The sequence below is a fragment of the Argopecten irradians genome, chromosome 8, assembly GCF_041381155.1.
Source record: "Argopecten irradians isolate NY chromosome 8, Ai_NY, whole genome shotgun sequence".
Classification (NCBI taxonomy): Eukaryota; Metazoa; Mollusca; class Bivalvia; order Pectinida; family Pectinidae; genus Argopecten; species Argopecten irradians.
The window spans coordinates 14,141,754-14,164,526 of NC_091141.1; the positions used below are offsets into that span (position 1 = coordinate 14,141,754).

The following is a 22,773-nucleotide window of genomic DNA, read 5'->3' on the forward strand; positions in this document are numbered from 1 at the left end:
GGGCCTGATACGCCATAACAATCACATCATCCACGTTATCTAATTTCTAATCTAAAAAACAGAAAAGATTTTTTTTCTTCAATTTTCGATGACATAACAATTTTGACAGTAGACCACAATATTCAAAATTCTTCTAAATCACTTCTTAGATATTGTTTGTATATGATATGATTTCAGAACCAGCCATAAAGAAATGACTCAAAAGCTTTGCAATATCAACATCGTATGTTAGATTTAAAAAAGATGCTATTATATGGGAAATGAAGATTTCCGTCTTTGCATATTACAGAGTTATATGTCCTTGTGGGTAGGTATTAATTGTGACGTCGTGTGTTTGCGAGCGTAACGTCATATTTTTCGGGGAAAACAACGTAAATTCCCCCCACTAAATAATGACGTCACAATGGATACCTACCTGAAAGAGAGTTTACTCTGTAATATGCAAAGGAATAGGGTATTGACTTTAGCGCTGTTACCAAAGCGAAAAACAACCGATTTGATTACCATGTGATATAAACATTTGTAAAGCCCCATTATGTTTTCGTAACATTTTAATGTAACAAATACCAATGATTGTCCATTTTGATGTAACAAATACCTATGATTGTCCATTTTAATGTAACAAACACCAATGATTGTCCATTTTAATGTAACAAATACCAGTGATTGTCCATTTTAATGTAACAAATACCAATGATTGTCCATTTTAATGTAAAAAATTCCAATGATTGTCCATTTTAGCGGAACTAATACCAATGATTGTACATTTTAATATAAAAAATACCAATGATTGTCCATTTTAATGTAACAAATACCAATGATTGTCCATTTTAATGCAACTAATACCAATGATTGTACATCTTAATATAAAAATACCACTGATTGTCCTGTTTAATATAAAAAATACCAATGATTGTCCATTTAAATGTAACAAATACCAATGATTGTCCACTGATAGATAAAGATATCAATAACATATAATCTACAAACATGTTTAATGGGGTGAAAATGAACAGTTTGGATTAGTGTAACTGGCTTTGACGATGGTTTGATCCTGCGCAAAAAACTGCTCATAGCATTGAATACAACGTAGGTTTAAGCTATATCCTAACTGTACCATGAGTTCATTGCGATAAAACACATGGTTTTGAAGATAAAGAGAGGATGATCCTTATTTCTTGATGAATGGAATTTATAATTCATCTATATTTGGATGGAAACTTGATATTGGTCACCAGTGCGAAGCACACGGGATGAAGTAGAACAGCAAGAAAGGATTTTTACGTCTCTAATTTAGGTATGAACTATGCCATGTGATACCAGTACATGAATTTCAATCATCTGCATTGTTCTTTCTTATCAATTTCGAGAAAAAGTAAAATAAGATAATCTAATGTCACACATGTATACTAAAATTTTTCAAAAAGAAAATCCAATATGAAAAATGCACGTAAAATTATATTCTTGGTTTGATATTTCAAAAACACTGTTCCCGCATAAACGATATTTTCACTGTAAATGCTGTGTTCTGATACACTGTAGGTTAATATCGTGTGAAGATATCAAATATGAAATTGTCACTTGGGTGAAAACCTTATATTTCACTCTGCAAAATGTAGTTAAGTGATTATACTTAAAAATTAAACTAAACTTCATAGTTTTGTAAATTATAGTAAACTATGATTAGAAAATAAATTACAATTCACAGGTTTGTAGGTTTTTTCTAAACTATGATTGGAAGGTAAACTACAATTTTGCTTTTACACAGGTGTCCACGTAAACACAAATCAATATGGAAACATATCCGGTAACCAATAACAAAATACACACCAAGGGCCTAATACAAAAGTTTCGTGGGACACAATTGAACGATTTTGGAATTATTGCCCTGGCAATCAAAACTCTAATAAAATATCAACCGGAAACGAGAACGGATATCGCGAATAGCAAATGACAGTAAAATTATCTATTCATCCTAATCTAACAGTGAAATGATTGTTTTAGTATAAGATTGATTCTATTGAAAACATCGCCATCACAATCATCCAATGTTAAAAACGGTGCTATCAAACAGGACCAGTTTCAACTGTTCAATCGCTGATTATATTGCTAAAAAACATGATGCACAATGCAGAACACAAAGATTGCTGTTTTTCGATTCATTTAAATTGATTTCTCAGTGGAAATACTAGGTATTGCGTGATATCTCTAATAGAGCGATTTACCATGTCTATAGACATGTATAGGTGTCGTGTCTTTGCCGTTCAGTTGATAAAACAGTCGTGGCTGGCACGGACAGAACAATCGATTCACACGCATTATATCTGTCATGCGAAGACCACGACAACGCCAATCGTGGAAAGTTTATTGAAATATTACTATTTTAAACAATGGCTATTGGCGGTTGGTACTTAATATGTTTGCGAGCGAGATAATTAGTGTTATGCTATATAAAAGGTTGCACTGAGAAATCTAAAGATGTTTATCGATAGCCATGATGTCTGTATCGGTAATAAGGTCAGTGTTGCTCTTGTTTGTAAGGAAATCGTTCCCGTTATTGTTGATATGATGAGCTTGGGAATGAGCTGTCAGTATTGCTAATTTATTGGCTTTGCTTAAGTTCAGCCATTTGCTACTTAAAACGCCCTGGCCATGTTATATCTGAATGGGTTCTTGCATTAAAAAAATATGACCAAACATATCATATTGAATCGATGAAGTATAACGCAGATTGCATCTACATATCTTATTTATATATAAAAGATTTTTTATATAATTTGTACTAATAAGCGATGATAGACATTTGCGAATTTACTTGGAGTCGCAGAATTCGCAAAAGTAAATCTCACGTGTAAGGAATGTTTTACTGCGTTGGACCTCTCGGCTGTTTATTCTCTATATCACTGATCATCAACAATTTGAAACAAACTTTTTTTGCATTAGTGATTTTTTTTAAATATTTTTTAAACTTTTGTATTTTGTATTTAACTATTTATCTAAACAGTTGATGTACCATATTTAAATACCAACGGGAAAGCGCTCCATATAAAATGAAATTCTATCATGGACTTTAATAAAGGGTTCTATCTGATACGGTTTCAAGAAGAATATACAAAGATAAAATAATTAAGAAATCTAAACATTACTTTCGCATAAACATAAAAACACAATACTATGTTACTGCTTACAATGACGAACGGACAACGTCTGCATTTATATAATTAATGTAATTAAATTTTAGTTTAATTTTGTAAAACTCTAGTTACGTAATTGTGTTAAGAAGCAAACCACGTGATGGACACATGGCAGGGTTATGATTTATATAGTGTATCGTCTTCACATGTATATAACTCAAATGGTAATATAATAACCGAAGCGTATCGATTACATCGTCGCACATCAAAGTAAGAGACATGGTACACAAGCGATATCCTACACGTATATTGCGAGGTATCATCTATACTGTGTTTGTGTTCAGGTTAGGATTCCCCAGAACACCTGTACGAACACGAAACAACAGACTTGACAGAGAAATGAAGCCTCGATCATTCATGTTCCTTTGGGTAGAAAGTAATTGAATCAACATCAGCGTCGACAATCAGACAACACGACTCGACAAAATTTAATCCACCTACTTGTCTACGCAGAATTACAGTCAATCGACAGAAGAATTTGATGAAAAAACAGAAAAAAGTGCACAAATCTTACCAATCATGCCCAGACGACCATTTTTACGAGATTCGATGAAAATGAACTGAGACCCAATTTCTACTTCAAAATGTGTTAACGATAAACATATTTTCAATCACACAAGTTCATATCTTTTTCAGAGAAAGGGAGAACCGGGGTTGAGTACCAGTTTCAATACAATACTTAGATAATGTATAAACATGTCAATACAGAAATAATAATATTTGAACGTAGATATTGATAATGATCGCGAAAAAGGTATGTATTGTATACCAGCATGACACTTGTGTCCTTGAAACAACAAATATGTGCAAGGCAAGTACTGAAAGATAGGAGAGCCTATATCCATGATAAGAAATCTTGTCGGAGGGGACATCAATTCCATATACATGTATAGTCAGCCCCTACCCTGATTGCTTAAGTTAATATTTTACGTAGCTATGCGACCATATGTCTCGTACACGGGTCCCCGAACCAAGGAATTCCGGAAATTGACAAGCTTTAGAGTTCCCTTGCGTAATTAATTTTAAAACATAAAGTGAGTTTGTAACTTACGTTGTTTTAGTCAAATTACCAAATACGGACAAAATACGAGACCCTAACACAAAGTCGATTAGATTTTGATCAGGCCTAAATCTCCGTTGATAAAATGTGGCGACTGTGAAACGACAACGCGTAAAGAGGAGGCATGCACAAGGTTGACATCAGATCGAAAAAAACCCAACGATGCTTCTCGATAGGAACATGCTATCCATTACTTCGCTCAGATTCTATTAAACGAACGAGTCTCTATATTGCCTGTTTCCCTTCAAATCTCTATGTCATGAAAAGGGAAAGAGAAATCTGGTTCGATAAGGAATCTAAATACTGAACGCTTTGTATACAGAAGTTTTTTTACTATTTAAAACCGAAAAACATAGGTTAAAAATGTGATGATAAGAAACTGTATGTTTTTTTTTTAGTTCTCTTATTATTCTTGATTTCAGTAAATTGGTTTGATCCACATGTGACTGTAATATTGTGGCAGTATATTATATAGGCAAATAGCAAAATGAAGTCCATGCATGCGGTGGCAAGTTTTCCTTTTGAATGATCACGGGAAGTTCTAAGTCGCATTTAATAATGTGGAACTCAAAATACAGATTTCACTCATTTGGCGATTTCACATTTGAAAAAACCGTACAACTAAATGACGCAGAAACGTTATGTTGGCGAGTTAACATGGATGTGTTCGTGAGATTGCATAAACGACTCACTATATAAATACAATCTATCTGTTACGTGACTTGGTTCTCACGTGGAGAGTATGGTGTTGTCTCTCATTAATTTGTCAATGACTTGAAATCGCTCGAGGAAATTCAAGAATTGATTATCACTGAAAAAAAGAGTGCGGGGACAATTCCTGGCTTCATATCAAATAAAAGATATAACTCGAGGAAATGCAGGAATTGATTATCATTGAAAAAGATTATAGGGACATCTCCTAACTAGATATCAAATGAAATATATAAATGGCCTGTTTACTTAGAATTAATGCGCCTTGATAGCGCATTTGAAATGAAAGTTCATACGGAACATAGTGATCATTCATATAAGGTCCCATAATAAAACCAGGTAATGGCCATGGTAATAAGTATGAAATTGTCTTATTATGCATTACCTGTGAGCTTATTATCCTGTTGACGAGCTCATACAATTCATCAGTATCATTATAGTCTCATTAACGAGCCTGTCGGCATCGTTTGCCTTATTATTTCCACAGCAATGGCGGGTAAATGTTCATTTATTCTATAATCTTTGTAGACATATATATATTTTATTGAGGAAAATTATATACCATAATTCGTAAACAACAGAAACATGATATATGCTACATAAATAGTGTATGTGGTATTATATTGTAGTTTATCACCGCTTCATAGACATTTCATGTTGACGTCGAGGAAAGAATCACACCTCGTTTTGCTTCATGACACATGAATTTGTCCGGTGCGTTATAATAATACGTATTTCCCCGTATTTTAATGCATATTGCCAATAAAGAGTATTAGACAACCATGATTATTCCACAGATAACAACAATGAGATGCCACACCTTTAAATGTCAATTCCGAGCAAACTTCAAACACTGAAGGATGAGGCGGTAAATAGGTGTCCTTATCTAAAAACATTATTATACTACTTTGGTTAATTACACTAAATTTAGAATTAAGTGCACATCAAACCTCTTGGAGCCTCCACTGCATACAATGTTGTGTGTGTGAATTTTTTGGGAGGATGCAGTATATTCGTGTTGAAGCGAGCCAGTTATATGAAATCTGAAATTTGTTTAGTGCAACAAATTTAAGCACAGAAATCTTAAAGAAAATACTGTTTAAGTAATGTGGATACCATCTTTAATTTAAAAAGTATGTTAGTGTGGAAATAAATAATTCGAAGTGATTTGATTGGTCAATATGAATATGCATGCACAGATTTCACGGTTTATTTTTTGAAAAGAAAGACAATTTTTTCATCATTGACAATTTTAGAAATCCACACACTAGCCAGCCTCATGTCTCTGTTTTATTTGTCATAACCAATTGACATACAGTATGGCGGACACCAGGGCTGATTGTAACGTTGTTTCTAGATATCTTTTTTGTGAAAAACCTTTTGAAGTTGAAGTGTTATTATTTCATTTCGTCATTACCATGAATAAACGCCACCAATAAAGCTCATTCCAGTGTCAAGTATATATTGAGGTATGTTTTAGTTGGAAGGACATAAACATGGTATATTTTTTGTTTTGTCATTACAATAGATATGATATAATTGCAGGGCAGCTTTATTGTATCCGAAAAGCATGTGGTTGCTAATTTTTTTATTCTAAGACTGTGGAAATATAACGCTTAGCGATTGAGGATTTGATTATTTCTTGATTTCTAATAGTAGTTTTTCACTGAAGCACGATGCTGCTGAAATATCATTTCGTCATTTAATCATTAAAAAAATAGTTTCAAAATGAAAAAAAAAACCAACGAATCAGGAAGCATGTTATTGGAACATGCAAACAAATTCTTTCCTAACATACAATAACATAAACAGGAGACAGGAAACCTATACGATATTGACAGAAATTGAATACATTTTTTTTAATCAAAACCTTTTACTGGATTTAATGATTATCTCGCTACCACACAATACAATTTTCAAATTTAAATGGACATTCAACTTTCTTAAGTTATCAAATAAAATAATAATTCGTATAACATTTGAAGAAAGATGATATGCACTCTTACAACTATTACCACAGCTAAAATAAAATCATGACAGTTTTACTGTTAAGAATACATTCGTAAGACAAGTTTCCATGTCTTCGTTATAATAAAACACTACGAGTTGTGATACTACGACTGCACACGTTACAGTCAATGATAACTTACAAATTACTCTTTAAATGTCAAGAAGACAAATACAAGTGAATTTAATACTTGTACCGAAGAAAAGATCATTCACATGTTATTTGTATAATGACAAAAATATGATATAAATTCACCATCATTTTACAAGCCAATATCTTCTTTATTTTATTATCTTGAAGTTATGATGTGGGTAGAACGTGTTTCATGCAGACAAACTGATACTTTATTAGTGACCAAGAGCTCCACTGTTACAAGGAATTGATTGCAATTGCAATTTATATAATTATTGCACACAGGAAAGGTCGTCCTTACGTAAGCCTGGAGATTAAACTTAATAAACCAAACCGAATAACTGTGACCCAAATAAATCATCACCTGACAAGTCAACGTGTATTTTGATGTGATTCCGAAAGTTCCTGCAATAGCTTTCAAACTACGATTTTCAATGAGTAAATTATATATGAATTACTACGACTCACACGGTGTTTCGAGTAATTCTTGTCATGATTGGTCAATTAAATATCATTTGCATGACAAAAATAAACCTAAACAAGGAACCTCGTGTATTTATCATTGATAAATTCAATAAAAGTATCGTTTGATTTACATAACATAGGGGAGGTCTCGGTGTTCTATGACTTTAAATATTTAAAGCCAAAAGGCCATCATACAATGATAAAAGTAAACGGTAAAATATCAATAATGCTGTACTACGAGTAAACCAAATACCCTCTTACGATGGGATGGTGGACCTTTTAATGTTAATTTTACACAAAGTAACCCCAATTTACCTTACCGTCACTAATGGATTCTATAATTGATCACACGCGTGTATCAGTAACAATATGGTGACGTTTACCATGTGACGGGGAACAGAGGTATGATATTTCATGTGCGTTTGAAACGTAATACTTATGTTTAATTTCTGTTATTATGTTGTGTGCTTGAATTATTTCATCGGAATGGACACAAACGCTGCAATGAGAGCAATGGAACCGATCCCATCTCGTTAAGGATCCAAGAAAAGATAGAGTTCAAAGGTCGGTTTATAACTATGATCTATTAAGACCGTTAGATGACCAACATATGAAAAGGAATGTGTTATTAAATAAACAAATTGCGTGTACTTCCGGATTCCGTCATGGAGAGAGTAGGAGTATTTACAAAGGAAATGTCTTATAAATATCATATTTAAGAGTCCATAGACACAGAATCGGACGCTTTCTTGGGAATTTTAACATGTGAATTCATACAATAACATTACCACCAAACTGTGCCTCTATCTGTAGAAATTTTCAAGTTCTGTAGAACGTTTATTGTTCTAGATGGATACTTACTTTGGTGGCATGCTTCAGTCAAATAACACTTCAAAAAGACACTATTCACAAAGTATCAAAAACATGCATAATGCAGTCTCCTAAAACATAACTGCACTTCATACACACAGCACATCGCATAAACGGAAAGACGTCCTAATTTACCCTGGCAGGTCAAAGGACGAAACTTTAATCAATTAATCAAACACTTAAGTGTTAAACTTGTTACATGGTATCCTGGGCCCAGTAGTTCAAAAGTTGATTAGGCTTATAACAGTTTAACGACAATTTTCAAATCAAGATAAAACAATTTCTGGTTATACAAATTTTACAAGATATTATAAGAATTCTTTTTTTTTTACTTGCTGCGTTTCGTGAAGATATAATCATACAATTACAAAATTTGCAATAAATGAGAAATGAAAATTCCACTAATCAATTGAACAACCGGGCCAAGGGTATTTAGGCGGTAAGTATTGTTACATTCACGCAACAAATGTTTTCAGTATATGAACGAACGTATAATAATTTTTACCTATTCTTATATTACTGATCTTCATCATTGAAGAAAACAGAACATTAATCGTGTTAGCATATGAATTCTACGAATTAACAATGCCGAAGTCCTACAATGTCATTAGTCAACTACAATGTCACCATACATTCTGATACGATTTTGATGAAGCAATAAAATACCCTTTTCTGTAATTCTATTTGGTCGGTTGTCGGAGTTTTAAGTTACGTCGTATATTGATGTATTCCTAAACTTTGCAAGTGTCATGTAGGAATAAAATTCAATTTGTTCAAGAAGATTGGAATTTAAACTTGTATCAAAGCGGTGTCACTTGACGCGCTAAAGCATTGTCAAACTTGTCCCACTGGGAGTAAATAAATAAAAGAGATATCCATGAAATAAAATTGCTTTCTTTTATTCTTTTGGTTTCTTTCATTTCTAATCTGACATATATTAGATTAGATATATTAGCGACTCAAAACTAAAGCATGTGCATTGCAATTCAAGGATTCAATGAACAGAAATTTAAAAGTAGAATCATTAAATAAGATATTCGAAATATTTTGACTCAAGTGTATATTTGTATGATCGCTTCCAAAACGTGATTACAAGAATAGTTTTGTATATTACGAATATTACAACATTGTACCGCGAGGGGATTTCTGACACACTATGATATTTCACAAGGGTCTTTTTCTGGCAAACATTTCGCCACTGTATCACCTAATCTAACTATAAATATTTTAGTGTTACCATGTAAAATGAATCCGTAAACATTACTAGGTCAACATGTGCGAAAATGTAACGACCTGACGGAAATAACAAAATTTTCTTCTAGAGGAAACATGAGAAACCTTTGAAATGAACACAAGTCGTACAAGGTCAATGGGAATGAAACAAAGTTACCATGAAGAGAATGCATTCTGTGCTTCTGCGTCCTATCTAGTTCAAGCAGTCATCTCAAATAATGCAATAGTCACTTGTTATGATATTACGTGTGGATTTTAAGTATAACGGTTTTGTAATTATTTAAAACAGTGTTATAGTATGGCCAAGATTTTAGGAGCCGCGGTGGCCGTTTGGTGAAGATGTCCCGACATATTGCCATAATACCTACATCCCTCAACGGCTTTCCTCAACCAACAAACCTGGCACATCCTTAAATGGCTGTTAACAGAACGTTTAACTAACAAAACATTATGATTAAGCTATAAATGTTATGCCGACCTTTACCACCATATGTTGATAGTATTTTGATTCAATCAATGTCACATATTCTGCATTTGCATATCATGCATACATGTTGTGCTGAACTATACAAAATTTATATGACCTTGTGGGTAGGTATTGTTTGTAACGTCATAGATTTGTGAACGTAACGTCACATTTTTTCAGAGAAAACTACGTATATATCCTCAGAAAGTAACGAAACCAAACTTGCTACCTACCCTTAACGAGACATATTCTGTGTAAAGACGAAAAATGCGAATGGCGATACCTATAAAATGACACAAACAAAAGGAACTAAATCATGTTACAAAAATGACGCAATATTGCACCGTAGCACCTCTGATACTTAAAAAAGTATTATCTAATTTATCGATTGTTTAAAATTATGTTACGATAAGTGTTTTTGGTATATTTCTATGTTTTAAATGGTTAACAGTATTTTAAAGAGTCAGACAGTTCTTCCGTTGAGGTTGCGTTTGGGTGTCGGATTGATACATTTTAAAGGGACAGATCCACTGTTGTATCAGTACTGATCAAATTGAATATTGAAGCGTCGTCTTGAAGTTATCGAATTACTGCTGAAACCTCAACGGTACGCTACGCAAAACTCCGATAATTGCATTAAAAGTTGTTAAAATTGCTATACATGACAGGAAGGATTTCCTATTCGCATCAAAACGTATCTAATTTCCGATATTGTAATTCTGTTTATTTTTCAAAATGAATATTATTAAATTTGTACATATCCACTTTAATAAACCAACAATCCAGCCAACCTACCAACGCCATACTCTAATGTGTTGTTTGGTATATGTATACAGTAACAACGTTTACTGATGATTACACCACGCAAAGGTGATTTTATTTTCAATGTAAAACATTTTAAATATGAAATACGCATTTTTATGTTGTCTTCAAACATGTGGATTGCTTTGTAGTTTTATTAAATTCATATTTGGAATCTGAAGTAACACAGAAATGAAAAGTAGTAAAATTTCTCAGACGTTCTTATGCATCCACATTCTTGCAAACAAATGTATTGGTGATTTCAGCCTCGTAATGATTAGATTGTCTGTGATATAAATCATGGCAGCCTTCTTTCACGTACATCGACGACAATAGCTCGACCTGGTACTTTATCCAGACCAAACAATTGTAAAGTGTTTTCCATTTTATTTCATTAGCCTAACGCAACATGTTTGATTTATTTTAGAACCAAACAAAAATCCAAAAGTGTAATTTTTCACTTGATTAAAAAGCTCAAGATGCGAAGCTTTCGTAACAAATGGTGGACTTACCGTGTTCCTAATTATCCACTTGAAGCGCTGAAGAAAATAAATGCAATGATACGAGTGCTATAGACACAACTATGAAAATAACACTATATTCGATCATCTTATTGAATGTTTTATTGTATATGATAGTTAAACACTTTCCTATCGCGGATCTACCTTGTGGAGCAGTTTGTATCCTCGTTAGCTGCCATGTCTGACCAAACATTCAAAGCATTAGCCAGCCTAATCAGTCAAACACTTGATCATTCTGATAGTGACAGTAAGAGAACACATCCAGCTCTCTACCGAAAGGAAACATTATGATGGATGCTGCATTAAGTAAGGGAAACAATTATACATTGTGGACGGCTGTCATGCTTGGTTTCCGGAATTTCATTGCGCACTTTACTTTATGCTTTAATGCTGATGGACATTTTAATTTTATGCCTGTTCATCATGTCAACTGTATTTGTGTTGACAGTTTTGTTATATCTGTCCAGTTTTAATGACATATATATAGCGGTGCTCAATCTGTTTGACAATGGAATGGTGATGTATATAAATATACTTCGACTCTCGGACAATACATGGAACGATGATAAAGTGTCGTTATAAAAACTAGCAATTAAACTGGAAATGTGTTCTCGGGTAGTTACTGGGTTGTGAAATATATTGTGGAGGCAGTGGTATATTCGAGTTCTTTATTTATAATAGTGAAACCTTTGTCTCGTTTATACTTTAATCTCACTGACGCATACTTTCGAAGTTGATATAAAATCCAGGTGTTTATTGTTGTTTATTACCCCCATGTGTTTATATAGTCGGTAGATGGGTGCCGCATAAAGTAATCTAATAACATGTTCTCTTCCGATTCTATGTAACATAAAATTAAAGACATGAAATTGTGACACACAAACATTCACCGGAAACTGGTTTTTTATTATTGAATTAACGTCCTATTTTAAAACAGGGTTAAGACAGCCTCCTATGCATACGGTTTGTTGCGTGTATGAAGTGCGAGGCGCGTTTTTTTGGGAGACTTATATATATTACTGTTGCCCTTTTTATAGTGCTATAGCACTGAAGCATGCCACCGAAAACACCTGGCAACACACTCAAGCCGGTCACATTATACTGACGACTGGCTAACCGGTCGTCCCACTCCCTTTATGCTGAGCGGAAACATGCCGATAAATGAATTTAAGTCCTGGATATATTAGTTAGCATCAAACATATTCCTATTAGCACATTATTATCATACACCATCGATATACAAAACTGATACTACATATATATACATATATGTATATCAAATCAAACCAGTAGAACTTGTTTACTCTCCCTCTCTCGCCATCCGCATAATTAAAACATAATTTATATACATTCATATGTCCAAGGTTCTGCTTGAGGCGGTCAACTTGGGCCACAGGCTGTCTCAAATGACAGGAGAACTTTTTGGGTCTAAGTGCACTAATTTTTCTAATTATGTTTTCTTTTTTTTTTCATTTTAGAATATGAATTTCCCGGAAATAGGGTTTGCTGTGTAATTACAATTGCTTGGAAAACATATTTCCTTTAACACATAATGGAAATATTCTTTCACTAAAATGATCCCTTGTAAGGAATAAAACATTATTGATTGAATAATTGTTTAACAGCTTTTTATAGAAAATTGCGAAGTCCATATAACATGTTTGTTTGCACTTTTCTGTGGTTTGGTGTACATAGGGCCCAGAGTTAGTGTTGTGTAATGTTAATAAAACAGTGTGGTTCCTTCCCAACAATGTGTGCTTGGCAAACAAGCAGCCTATGATTTGCTGTTATCGATCAAAACAGTGAAAGAAACACCAAGAATATTTCCCATTAAGGGTTAGATTTGATTCAAGACGCAGACTGTAGTTTACATTTAGAATTCTTTGCTAACAAGCATAACGTGTCAATCAAAACCCATCCGGCATCGCTACTTACTGCCACATTCTTCACTTAAACCTCAAACTTCGAAAATAGTTATTCTCTCCAAAAATTAGGTAAATTGATTCTCGTTAGACATATTGACTTTATCATGAGACGGGCAAATGCGACGGTTAAAATAATACCATAGCCGTAACTCAACGCCGATATAAATAAACAATCCACAGCAAAAAGACCAATTTAAGGAAACAGGCGAGTAACACTCCACAACCAATAGGTTGATATTCTAACATTAGACATCATATCGATAAATGTGTGAAGTTGAATAATCATTGGCAAATGTTGACTTACAATACACAGTTTAATTTATGATTTATAAGAAATCAAGTAAATATTGGGCGAAATATTTTTGAAAACCACAAAAGGAAATCATACACCTTATTTACAATTACCTCATATAATGTATTACACTGGTAAATTAAAGTTAAATTAAAAGTGGTAACAATATCCATTTATAAATCAGTAATATGGCATTAACAATGAAATAGGATAACTAGTTTCAAGTTTTATTACATATGTAATTTGTTTCATTCTCGAAAAGCATATCATAATACTTCGATTATCAAAATACAATTGAATATTAGTCTAAAATTGTAAACAAAGTATGATTCAATATGCCGATGACATTTTGAATCGATCAAGTTCATTTACACAATTGCACTTCACCAATGTGCTTGAACATTTAAATTTCGTATTATGCGATTACGTATGCGTATTATTTGAGCACATCGATAGCATTTTTATCCAGTCTTTGTTTCATTTTTATCAAATGACGTCCCTTCAGATTCATCTTAAATTATTTAAGTTATGATCGTCTACTTTCCTCGTTAGTCGACATGTCAGGTTTACTGAGTATTGAAAGGGGTTTTCGCGTGTGGAACTGCTGCGGTGTCTTCCGGGGATAAGAGCAGACGGAGCTCGTCATCACAAAACTCCTAGGAGAATTTCATAGAAAGACATACATCTGGAAGTGTTAAGTTTGTCTCCTGTCATTACCTGGTCAAGTATCACTTACTGTCACGCTTTCAAGTGTCTGTATGTTATCTCGGTAAGTCGTTTGGCATATCTTTGAAAAAAAGTGTAGCATTCAAGAAACATGTACATATTGCATGTATTTTATTTACACCCAACTAATTAATTTAATGGGTGCTTTGATGGTTAAGGTTAACAGAGACATTCGGCACTCCCGTAATTGGTATGAGAATGTCTGTATATTTCGGGAGGCTGCGGTAAAGTCGTGTTTTTGTTCCTTATAACAGCGAACTTCTTGCTCTTTTGATATTGCCATCTTGCTGCAGCATGCCGCTGAAGACATTAATAAATGCCCTGCCGTCTAAACGATTGCTTAAGTGCGGTGACCAGTCACTTGATACGCGCCGTAGACACACACTGAAAATGGTCTATTTCGATTTGATGTTTACCTTCAGGAATGCAATATAATGCATGTATGACATGTAATATATACGCCCCAGGTAGGATAGAGTACATGTATTGATGTCGTACATGTTCACCCTGTAGTTGTTTATACTGCGAGAACTTGGTTAGATCACGGGTCATAAAGTCCAACAAGACAAATGTTCCCGAAAGGTATTATACCTGGTAATTAGATAGGTCCACAAGACGCCAGATTAAGGAAGTTCAGGTACTAATCTCATCAGGTATGCAATATTTTTGTATTATCTGATTAGAATATAGGGATTTATTACAACTCATAGAAAAAGTAACAACATCGAATAAAGGGTCAAGTTCTACTGATCTTTTAGAATGAGATTAGAGAATATAATTATTGTACGTCAAGAATTTGTGAATGCGACCAGAATTATTTTTCGTTCCTTTCGAAAGTATGTACATCCAAATTAGTCGTATGCCGTATATACTAAAGGTACCTGCAGACTGTGACGAAATGACTAAACATTATGAGACTAAAGTGCCGACGATGTCGAGGTCACCAGAACCTGAACGAATGTAATGTTGGTCTGTTTGTTTGTATGATTAATTTACGTCTTATTACAGTTATGGTCATGTAAGGACGGCCTCCAATTTATGCGGTGTGTTGCATGTATGTTGTGCGAGGTGCGTGTTTTGGGAGACTGCGGTATATTCATGTTGTGTCGTCTGTATAGTGGAACTGTTGCCCTTTTTATAGTGCTATATCACTGAAGCATGCCGACGTTGGGCTTCTCTCAATAAATGGACGAGACATCAGGGTTGGTTTGGTTGATTATATGCTATATATAATTATCAGTTATTTCATTCACTAAGTGAACATTTTATTTTTTGAAATGTCCTGCATGGGATGTGACCGCATCCTATAAACAATCAGCATCACGCATCCTATTAACAATCAGCGTCACGTAAGGACGGCCTCCTTACGGTGTGGTGCGTATTTTGGGAGACAGGTTCTTGTATATTCATGTTGTGTATTGGAACTATTGTCGATTTTACATTGCTATATCACTGAAGGATGTAGTTGAAGACACTAAAAAACACACCCAACCCGGTCACATCATACTGACAAAGAACCAATCGCCCCACTCGCTTAATGCTGAGCACTTAACAAGCACAGAAACTACAACTCTTATAGACTCTCCGTAAGGGGACAGAACCCAGGGCATACCTAACATGGGCGAGCGTGAGGTAGGCTCTGGGTTATCTATCTTATAATTTTCATTGTTTTTTTCTAACACAATATTAACAACAAGGGTCAGTTAAGGATATGCCAGGCTCATTGGCGGGAGAATGACGGAGTTCGAGGAGATATCCACCTGACCAGCGGTCACTACCCAGAAACTGCTTCAAATGGGATTCAACCTATAGGTGTCGGGTATGTGTGTGATACGTCGGGACAATCTAAACCACTCATATAAAGCAACACATGAATATGTTATAAAATACAAATGTCACTCTATATTGTACATGCGATCGGAGCATCCTTTTGCTATTCCCCAAGACGTGTCTTTCGTAATTCCATTAGGATACAGATATGTGATAATGTTGTGACGGCGTGCAGCGTTAATCGTAATTACATTCGTAAATAGGATAAATAGAATATGAATTAGTTCAAACAGTATAAAGGTTTCTTTCACAGATATTGTGTTGGTGAAATTGACATTTATACCGTTTGGATTATAAATATATTTTATCCCTCTGGAAAACTAGTATTTGAATATAAATAGTTTTTCATGTTATGATGATGCTTAAAAACGTTAGGAACAAAATGCCTACAAAAAATGAAGCAACAGCCGTGCCATTATACAAATGCGGAAGTCACAAGAGTTTCCAAAAATAACATTGTGTCATCCATTCATATTCAAAGCCACATGTCCTATTAACGAATCACTTTGTTCCTGCTAACATCGCTACATTGACTATTCCCGTGCGGTCACAACCAATGCAGGGCAGTTCAAAAAATAAAATGTTCACATGGTGAATAAAATCACTAAAAATTATTTAAAGCGTTATATCAAAATTATAAAATTATAACTCCTTTTGGCGAAAATGCAATAAAGGGGTATGAAGAACTAATATCAAAGGTTTATCTATCCATAAGTTAGAAACAAGTTTTTAAATGTTAACAATGACTGTGTAAGTAATGTTTCATATGGAGCCTAAGTTCTACTTACGATCGTAATGGACGGACAAAATCATCAAATGCTACATTGTCCATCTATCAATTACAAGTCAAGTGCGAACGTTTATCATTCGTCTTTCTACAAACCCCATTACTCTTTTCACATTTCTCCAATTCTATTTAAAATCAATTTGATGTTATTTGGATTGTTTTTTTTGTTCTCTAATGATTTACTGTCAAATACGAAAACTAAACTATTTTCAAAGCTTGTCTCTCACCAATGTCGGTTTAATGCTTTTTGTTATAAGAAAATGTCAAAAACTGTTTGATGATATTTTTGAAATACTAAATCCAATGCAGAAGCTGCCTTTTAATGAACCATCATGAATCAATTGAAACAGCAAATTAAAATCTATCTTATTGTTCCAAATGCCGATGGACAATGACTTGTACAAATCTGTCAGAAACATAACTAACGGTATTTCAACATACAAAACACGGGCAGCCAACCGAAGGGATAGTTGAGGGATAGGCATACATATGGGGTCAGGGAATTGGTCAAGTGTTCATGATGTTACAAATTCATATGCCGAGAGGAACGTAGAATCGTTTTGGTGTCCTGTTCGCATGATCGTAAAAATCTTCTGCAGTTATGATTATATAATATTTTCTTCCGGCGTCTTCGTCTACAGTTACATTATTTTAAAATAAGTTTAGTTTTTTCAACTTAAATCAATTCTCAGACACATTACTGACTTAATGAGTAGGTGTTTTTCATGCTCAGCGAAAAAGAAGCGATTGTTTTCCATTGGTGTATAGGGACCAGGTACGAAAGACAACGCAAGATCCTTGACAGTAAATGTCAGTAACTGTCTCCAGCAGAACAAACATCCTATATTCCATTTCCTTATTTAGGATAGTCTTTCATTCAAATACCTTAGCTGTGAATGGGACATAAGGTACAACGACATTCGAATGACATTCTTCACCACAATTACACAAAGCATCATTACACTTGTACACAGACCATACTCAGGAGGCCGTCCTCCATTGATTTGAATTGTAATGTTGGCAACCTTTACTAAAACTACCCCATTCGACGACGCAGCAATACTGTGTAAAGTTTTAAACATAGCCTTTAATTAGTCTATATTATATTTTTGAGAGAAGATCTTTATTTTATTGTATACCATAATTGTTCTTTGGTGTAAATCTCACTGGCTAAAATAATTCAGATGCGCCTTTTATTTGATATATGATTGTAGTTGCTGATATTGTTTAGTTGTCGAAAGTTACATTCGACACGAAGCATTAAAATTGGCATAGCTTTTAAATCTTGCGGAAACAAACTGTGGTCGTATCGCATGTACGTTATGCAATTATGACTGACGATGTGTGAATATGTGTTATCGTGTTCCCTGCAATACTCTTTAATATTTAACGAAATGCACTAGTAGTGTGATTTATAACGCTCACTGACCAATCCGCCAAGTAATGATCAGCCAATTGAATAATATAACACATATAATTAATTGTTGGATTTCTACAGTTACAGCGTAAACGCATATAGAAATCGATAAAATTTGAAATTAATTAACTGACTTAATTTTATGGTTAATTACAAAATACCTAAATATTTATGAGATTGTATCCGTTTTTCGCAACAACATATCAAAAGCAAAATGGGACTTTCGAAATTGAATATATACATCTTTGTTCTAACACGATTCTGATGCTTATTTGCCAACGCCCACTACACCTCCTAAACATCGTTTAGACATAAGATGTGGGTGTCCTATCTACTAATAGGACAGGCGGGAATGCCTTGACGTACATAAAGTTCAAATATTACATTAAACGAAAAGAACAATGATGCAAAATTAAGGGAGAAATACTTATTTTAGATTGATAGCTTACGCAGAAGAATGTTAATGTATCAATTAGCCAATTAAGTGTGCATTTTATTTCCCAAATGAAGTATGAAGTAAAGGAGTTATAAATAATTAAGATGTCATAAACTAAAATGAGACGTAAGTATATCAGTATAATACTGCTGTGGGCAAAATTATGTTCTGCATCTATTATGACGTACGTAATAACTGATATATATGTATGTACGGTACAGAAGGGAATTATTATAAACACTTAATAAGTAATCAGAAGACTACGTTATAAATGCTGCTTTTCCCATGGGTACTTGTGAAAGATGATTCTAACAAACAATGGACTCACTTAATTACTACACGGACAATAAAACTCTTGATAATTATCATATCAATTATTTATTCATATCTATTGGTTGGCGGTGCGCAAAAATTAATTTCAAAGTGTTTATGATACGGTATGTATACATGCATTATGTTTTGTGCCCGTCCAAATTGATAATTGTCCTATATTTCATTAGTTCTACTACGGTGATAACGGGATGCCGATCTCTTTAAAAACCCTAATTTACACCTGAGAAAAGCTATTCGTTCTGCATCGAAGCCGGCTGCATACTCTTTTATGTAAAGGTTTTTTTTCTGCTATTATATATTTTAATCACATATGACGTTCTAGAGTTCAATTATGGGGTTTTAACCGTTTGAATTGAGATGTTTTGTCATTGTGGACTTTTAGGAAAATACAAATCATTTTTGATAAATAAAGATTTCAAACTACACGCCACTCAATGTTTAAGTGTTTTTAGGGAAATAAACAAATCTTTTTTTAGTGATTTTTCTATCTGCGTTCGTTTATACCGCATATGTATTCTTTGTTGATACTGGACCCAAGTGTACGACATTTTATTTCCAAAGCATGTTACTTAACCACAAAACAGTTGTTACTCTTTCTGTGTCCTGAACTAGTTATATATAGTGGAGAAAAGGTTGAATATGACAGATTCGCTTTTCAGTGTATGAAGAAAAGACTTTAATTTTTTAAATTACAATACACCGAGCAGAAATTTAAATTCAAATAAATAGAAAAAATATCGGGTCTATTTTGCGCAGTCGAATTGGAAGGTTTAGTCTAAATGCATATACGCATTAGGACGTCGACACATTTCAAATATAAAGTACTTTTAACTTTCGTTGATTTAGAATGATTAAACATGCGATTACAACAAATTATCTCCAAACGAAGATTTGATTGCCGTTAAAAATACAGATGCAGACTACCACCATCACAAATACAGATGAATTTGGTATATAATTCTGACATATGTATTTTAATGATAAAAATGCACATAATTATGGTAATATACAATAATAAAAGATCAAAAGATAAATTTGTATTTCAATATGATCATGACAATACCAACAAAATGAGACAACTCTTACCCTGTACTAAATACGATATTTCAATAGAAACGAATACTATTAACAGCTTTATTCCCCATTTACAACATTTCGCGCCATAGCTATAATTTTCGTCATATTAGCGAATACTCGTAATCAAGGATTCTTAATGTCAACCGTGCAATCATATACACTCGTTTTATACTATCATTCGCAAAAATATCAATGCGCGTCAGCACACTTTCTGGGAAATAATCGGTTAAAAGTTAGCAAAGAATCCAGCCATCGGTGAACTACTAGGTGTAACGATCCATGTGCATTGACACCATTTGCCGTTTCCAAATGATATGATGGCGATTAACATACAATATAAAGTAAAAGTAGCGCAAATATTTAAATATACAACTTAAAGGTAAGCGTTTGAGGAGAATTGCAATTACATTCTTTGACAATCGTATAACATTTATGCAAATATTTAATTTTAATATTTGATATATTCATTCCATTGTGCCAATTTTACCTATAATTTTTCTTTTCTTTTTTGCATTATAAACTAATAAAATCTTATTTGAAGAATATGCCAAACAAAAGGAAAAACAATTTAAAATGCTACTTCAGATTTGAAATTGAAATATTTCAACAAACAGAATTAGTGCCAATAAGTCACATACCTTTAAAGTCAAGATTAACAAATGTTCCTTGGTTCCTTCTTAGGATTGTTTCCTAGTTAGTCGATAGCGTACCGCTCGTGAGAGACTAAGTACTCGAGGAGGTGAACACGACAAGGAAGGGTATTATTGTCTTGATTCAATAAATATATGAGTATAGTCACTTCATTGATCCTTCAGCAAGCCACTGTGCGACAACCCGCGCTCCTTATTTATACAGATACAGCGTAACGGCGTATGTGGGATGGTGGGGAGGCGACCATTAATAATCGATATCCAAACAACTGTATGTGACGACTCGCGATTGCTCCTATCAGCGATATTGACTAACCAATCGTCATGCAAGGGTCACAGCATCTTAATGTCATAATGTTGAGACGAATCCAATTAGACAAGCTTGAGCGGTTCCGTGGACAGCATAAACGAGTACCCCGAGAGGCAGTGTGACAGGGCGTGAACTCGAGTAATTGCTATCCGTAGATACATTTTGATAGATAGTAGGTGCAGAGCTCTATGTATTTAGGCACAGTTCTTTAAATAATTGTCAAATTAAATTGAACATCTGATGGTAAAACACTGGTGCACTAGCACTAATTGTGTTCATTTATTGTACACGCAGACGATTACAAAACACTTGTAGGTCATTAAATCCAAAATGTGCAGCTTAGGTAGAAGTGCATTTTATCAAGTACAATGAAGGTTTGCTACCGATATTCTACAATTTATTTCTATCAGTAAAATACGTCAAATATAAAAATACGTTTTAGCATTCAAATCATTCATTTTTTTTTTCAAATGGACAAACATAATGTGTGATGTTTAATAAGCATTTGCATCCACACGTACGTTTTGCAAATAAAAATAATTAATAATTACTGATATCACAATGAAACGTAAATGAAATTATAAATCCTAAGTTAGCTTGATGATCTGACCGTATGTATTCATTTCACTGCACTGTAGACATAACTAGAATTTTGATGGTTCTGACAAAATTCATTTTGAGTTTTTATTGTAATTGATAAAATTAAAATATATGAATTATACATGTAAGTACTTAGCATTGTTATTCTCAAAATGTTGGCTACATTTGGTGGTGAATCATATTTAAAGCTCTTCTTGAATCGTGAGTACGAAGATTACGGCACATATAATTTTAAAAGATACTGTCAATCTCGTCTATTTCACTTTCGTAAGCACAACGAATCACTTACTTTGTGCAATACAAATGCTGAAATCAAAAATAAAAAATATGATTGCATATACCCGAAACCGTTGTAACCTGAGACAGAGGCTTCTTCCTTTGTTATACCTTGTCACAAATGAGCGATGCGATGTATCGGTACCAACGGTAGAGCGTCAAATCGTTTATATCGGTGTTGTAAAAAGTAACATCGAAATCAATAATTCGCCTCCAAACATCAACGCTAAGAAAATAAGTAATTTTCATTAAAGAGTAAAATCATTCTACCCAGATATTTTGTTGGATAGCCTTGTGGCATTCCTTACAGACGAAGCCGTCATTGACAAGAACATATCTTGGCTGGTAGCTTACATCTAGTTTATTTACGTCTTATTAACAGCAAGAGTCATACAAGGGCTTCCCCTTTATGCAATGTGTTTGTGCGAATATCTGCATATTTTGGAAGGCTGCGGTATGTTTGTTTTACGGCTTACCCTGTATGGAATGTGTTTTGCGAGGCTACGGTATATGCGTGTTGTGCCTCTTTGCAGTAGCGGGTTGGCTGGCTGACAAGGCCTTGCGTCTGTGTTTAAAGCTGGGACAGCCTACCTTGTATGGAAACATGAATTTGTATATTTTGTGAGACTAAGGTATGTTCGTGTTGTTCCATC

The 22,773-nt window shown here is 33.9% G+C and overlaps 1 protein-coding gene across 1 annotated transcript in view; it reads right to left on the bottom strand.

Moving 5' to 3' along the window:
- Positions 1–21,118, bottom strand: part of LOC138329443 (buccalin-like) — a 41,173-nt gene extending 20,055 nt beyond the window's left edge. Inside the window, exon 1 of the mRNA XM_069276455.1 lies at positions 20,923–21,118. The gene's annotated coding sequence lies outside the window, so the exon portion shown is untranslated. The remainder of the gene's footprint in view (positions 1–20,922) is intronic.
- Positions 21,119–22,773: the final 1,655 nt, after the last annotated feature.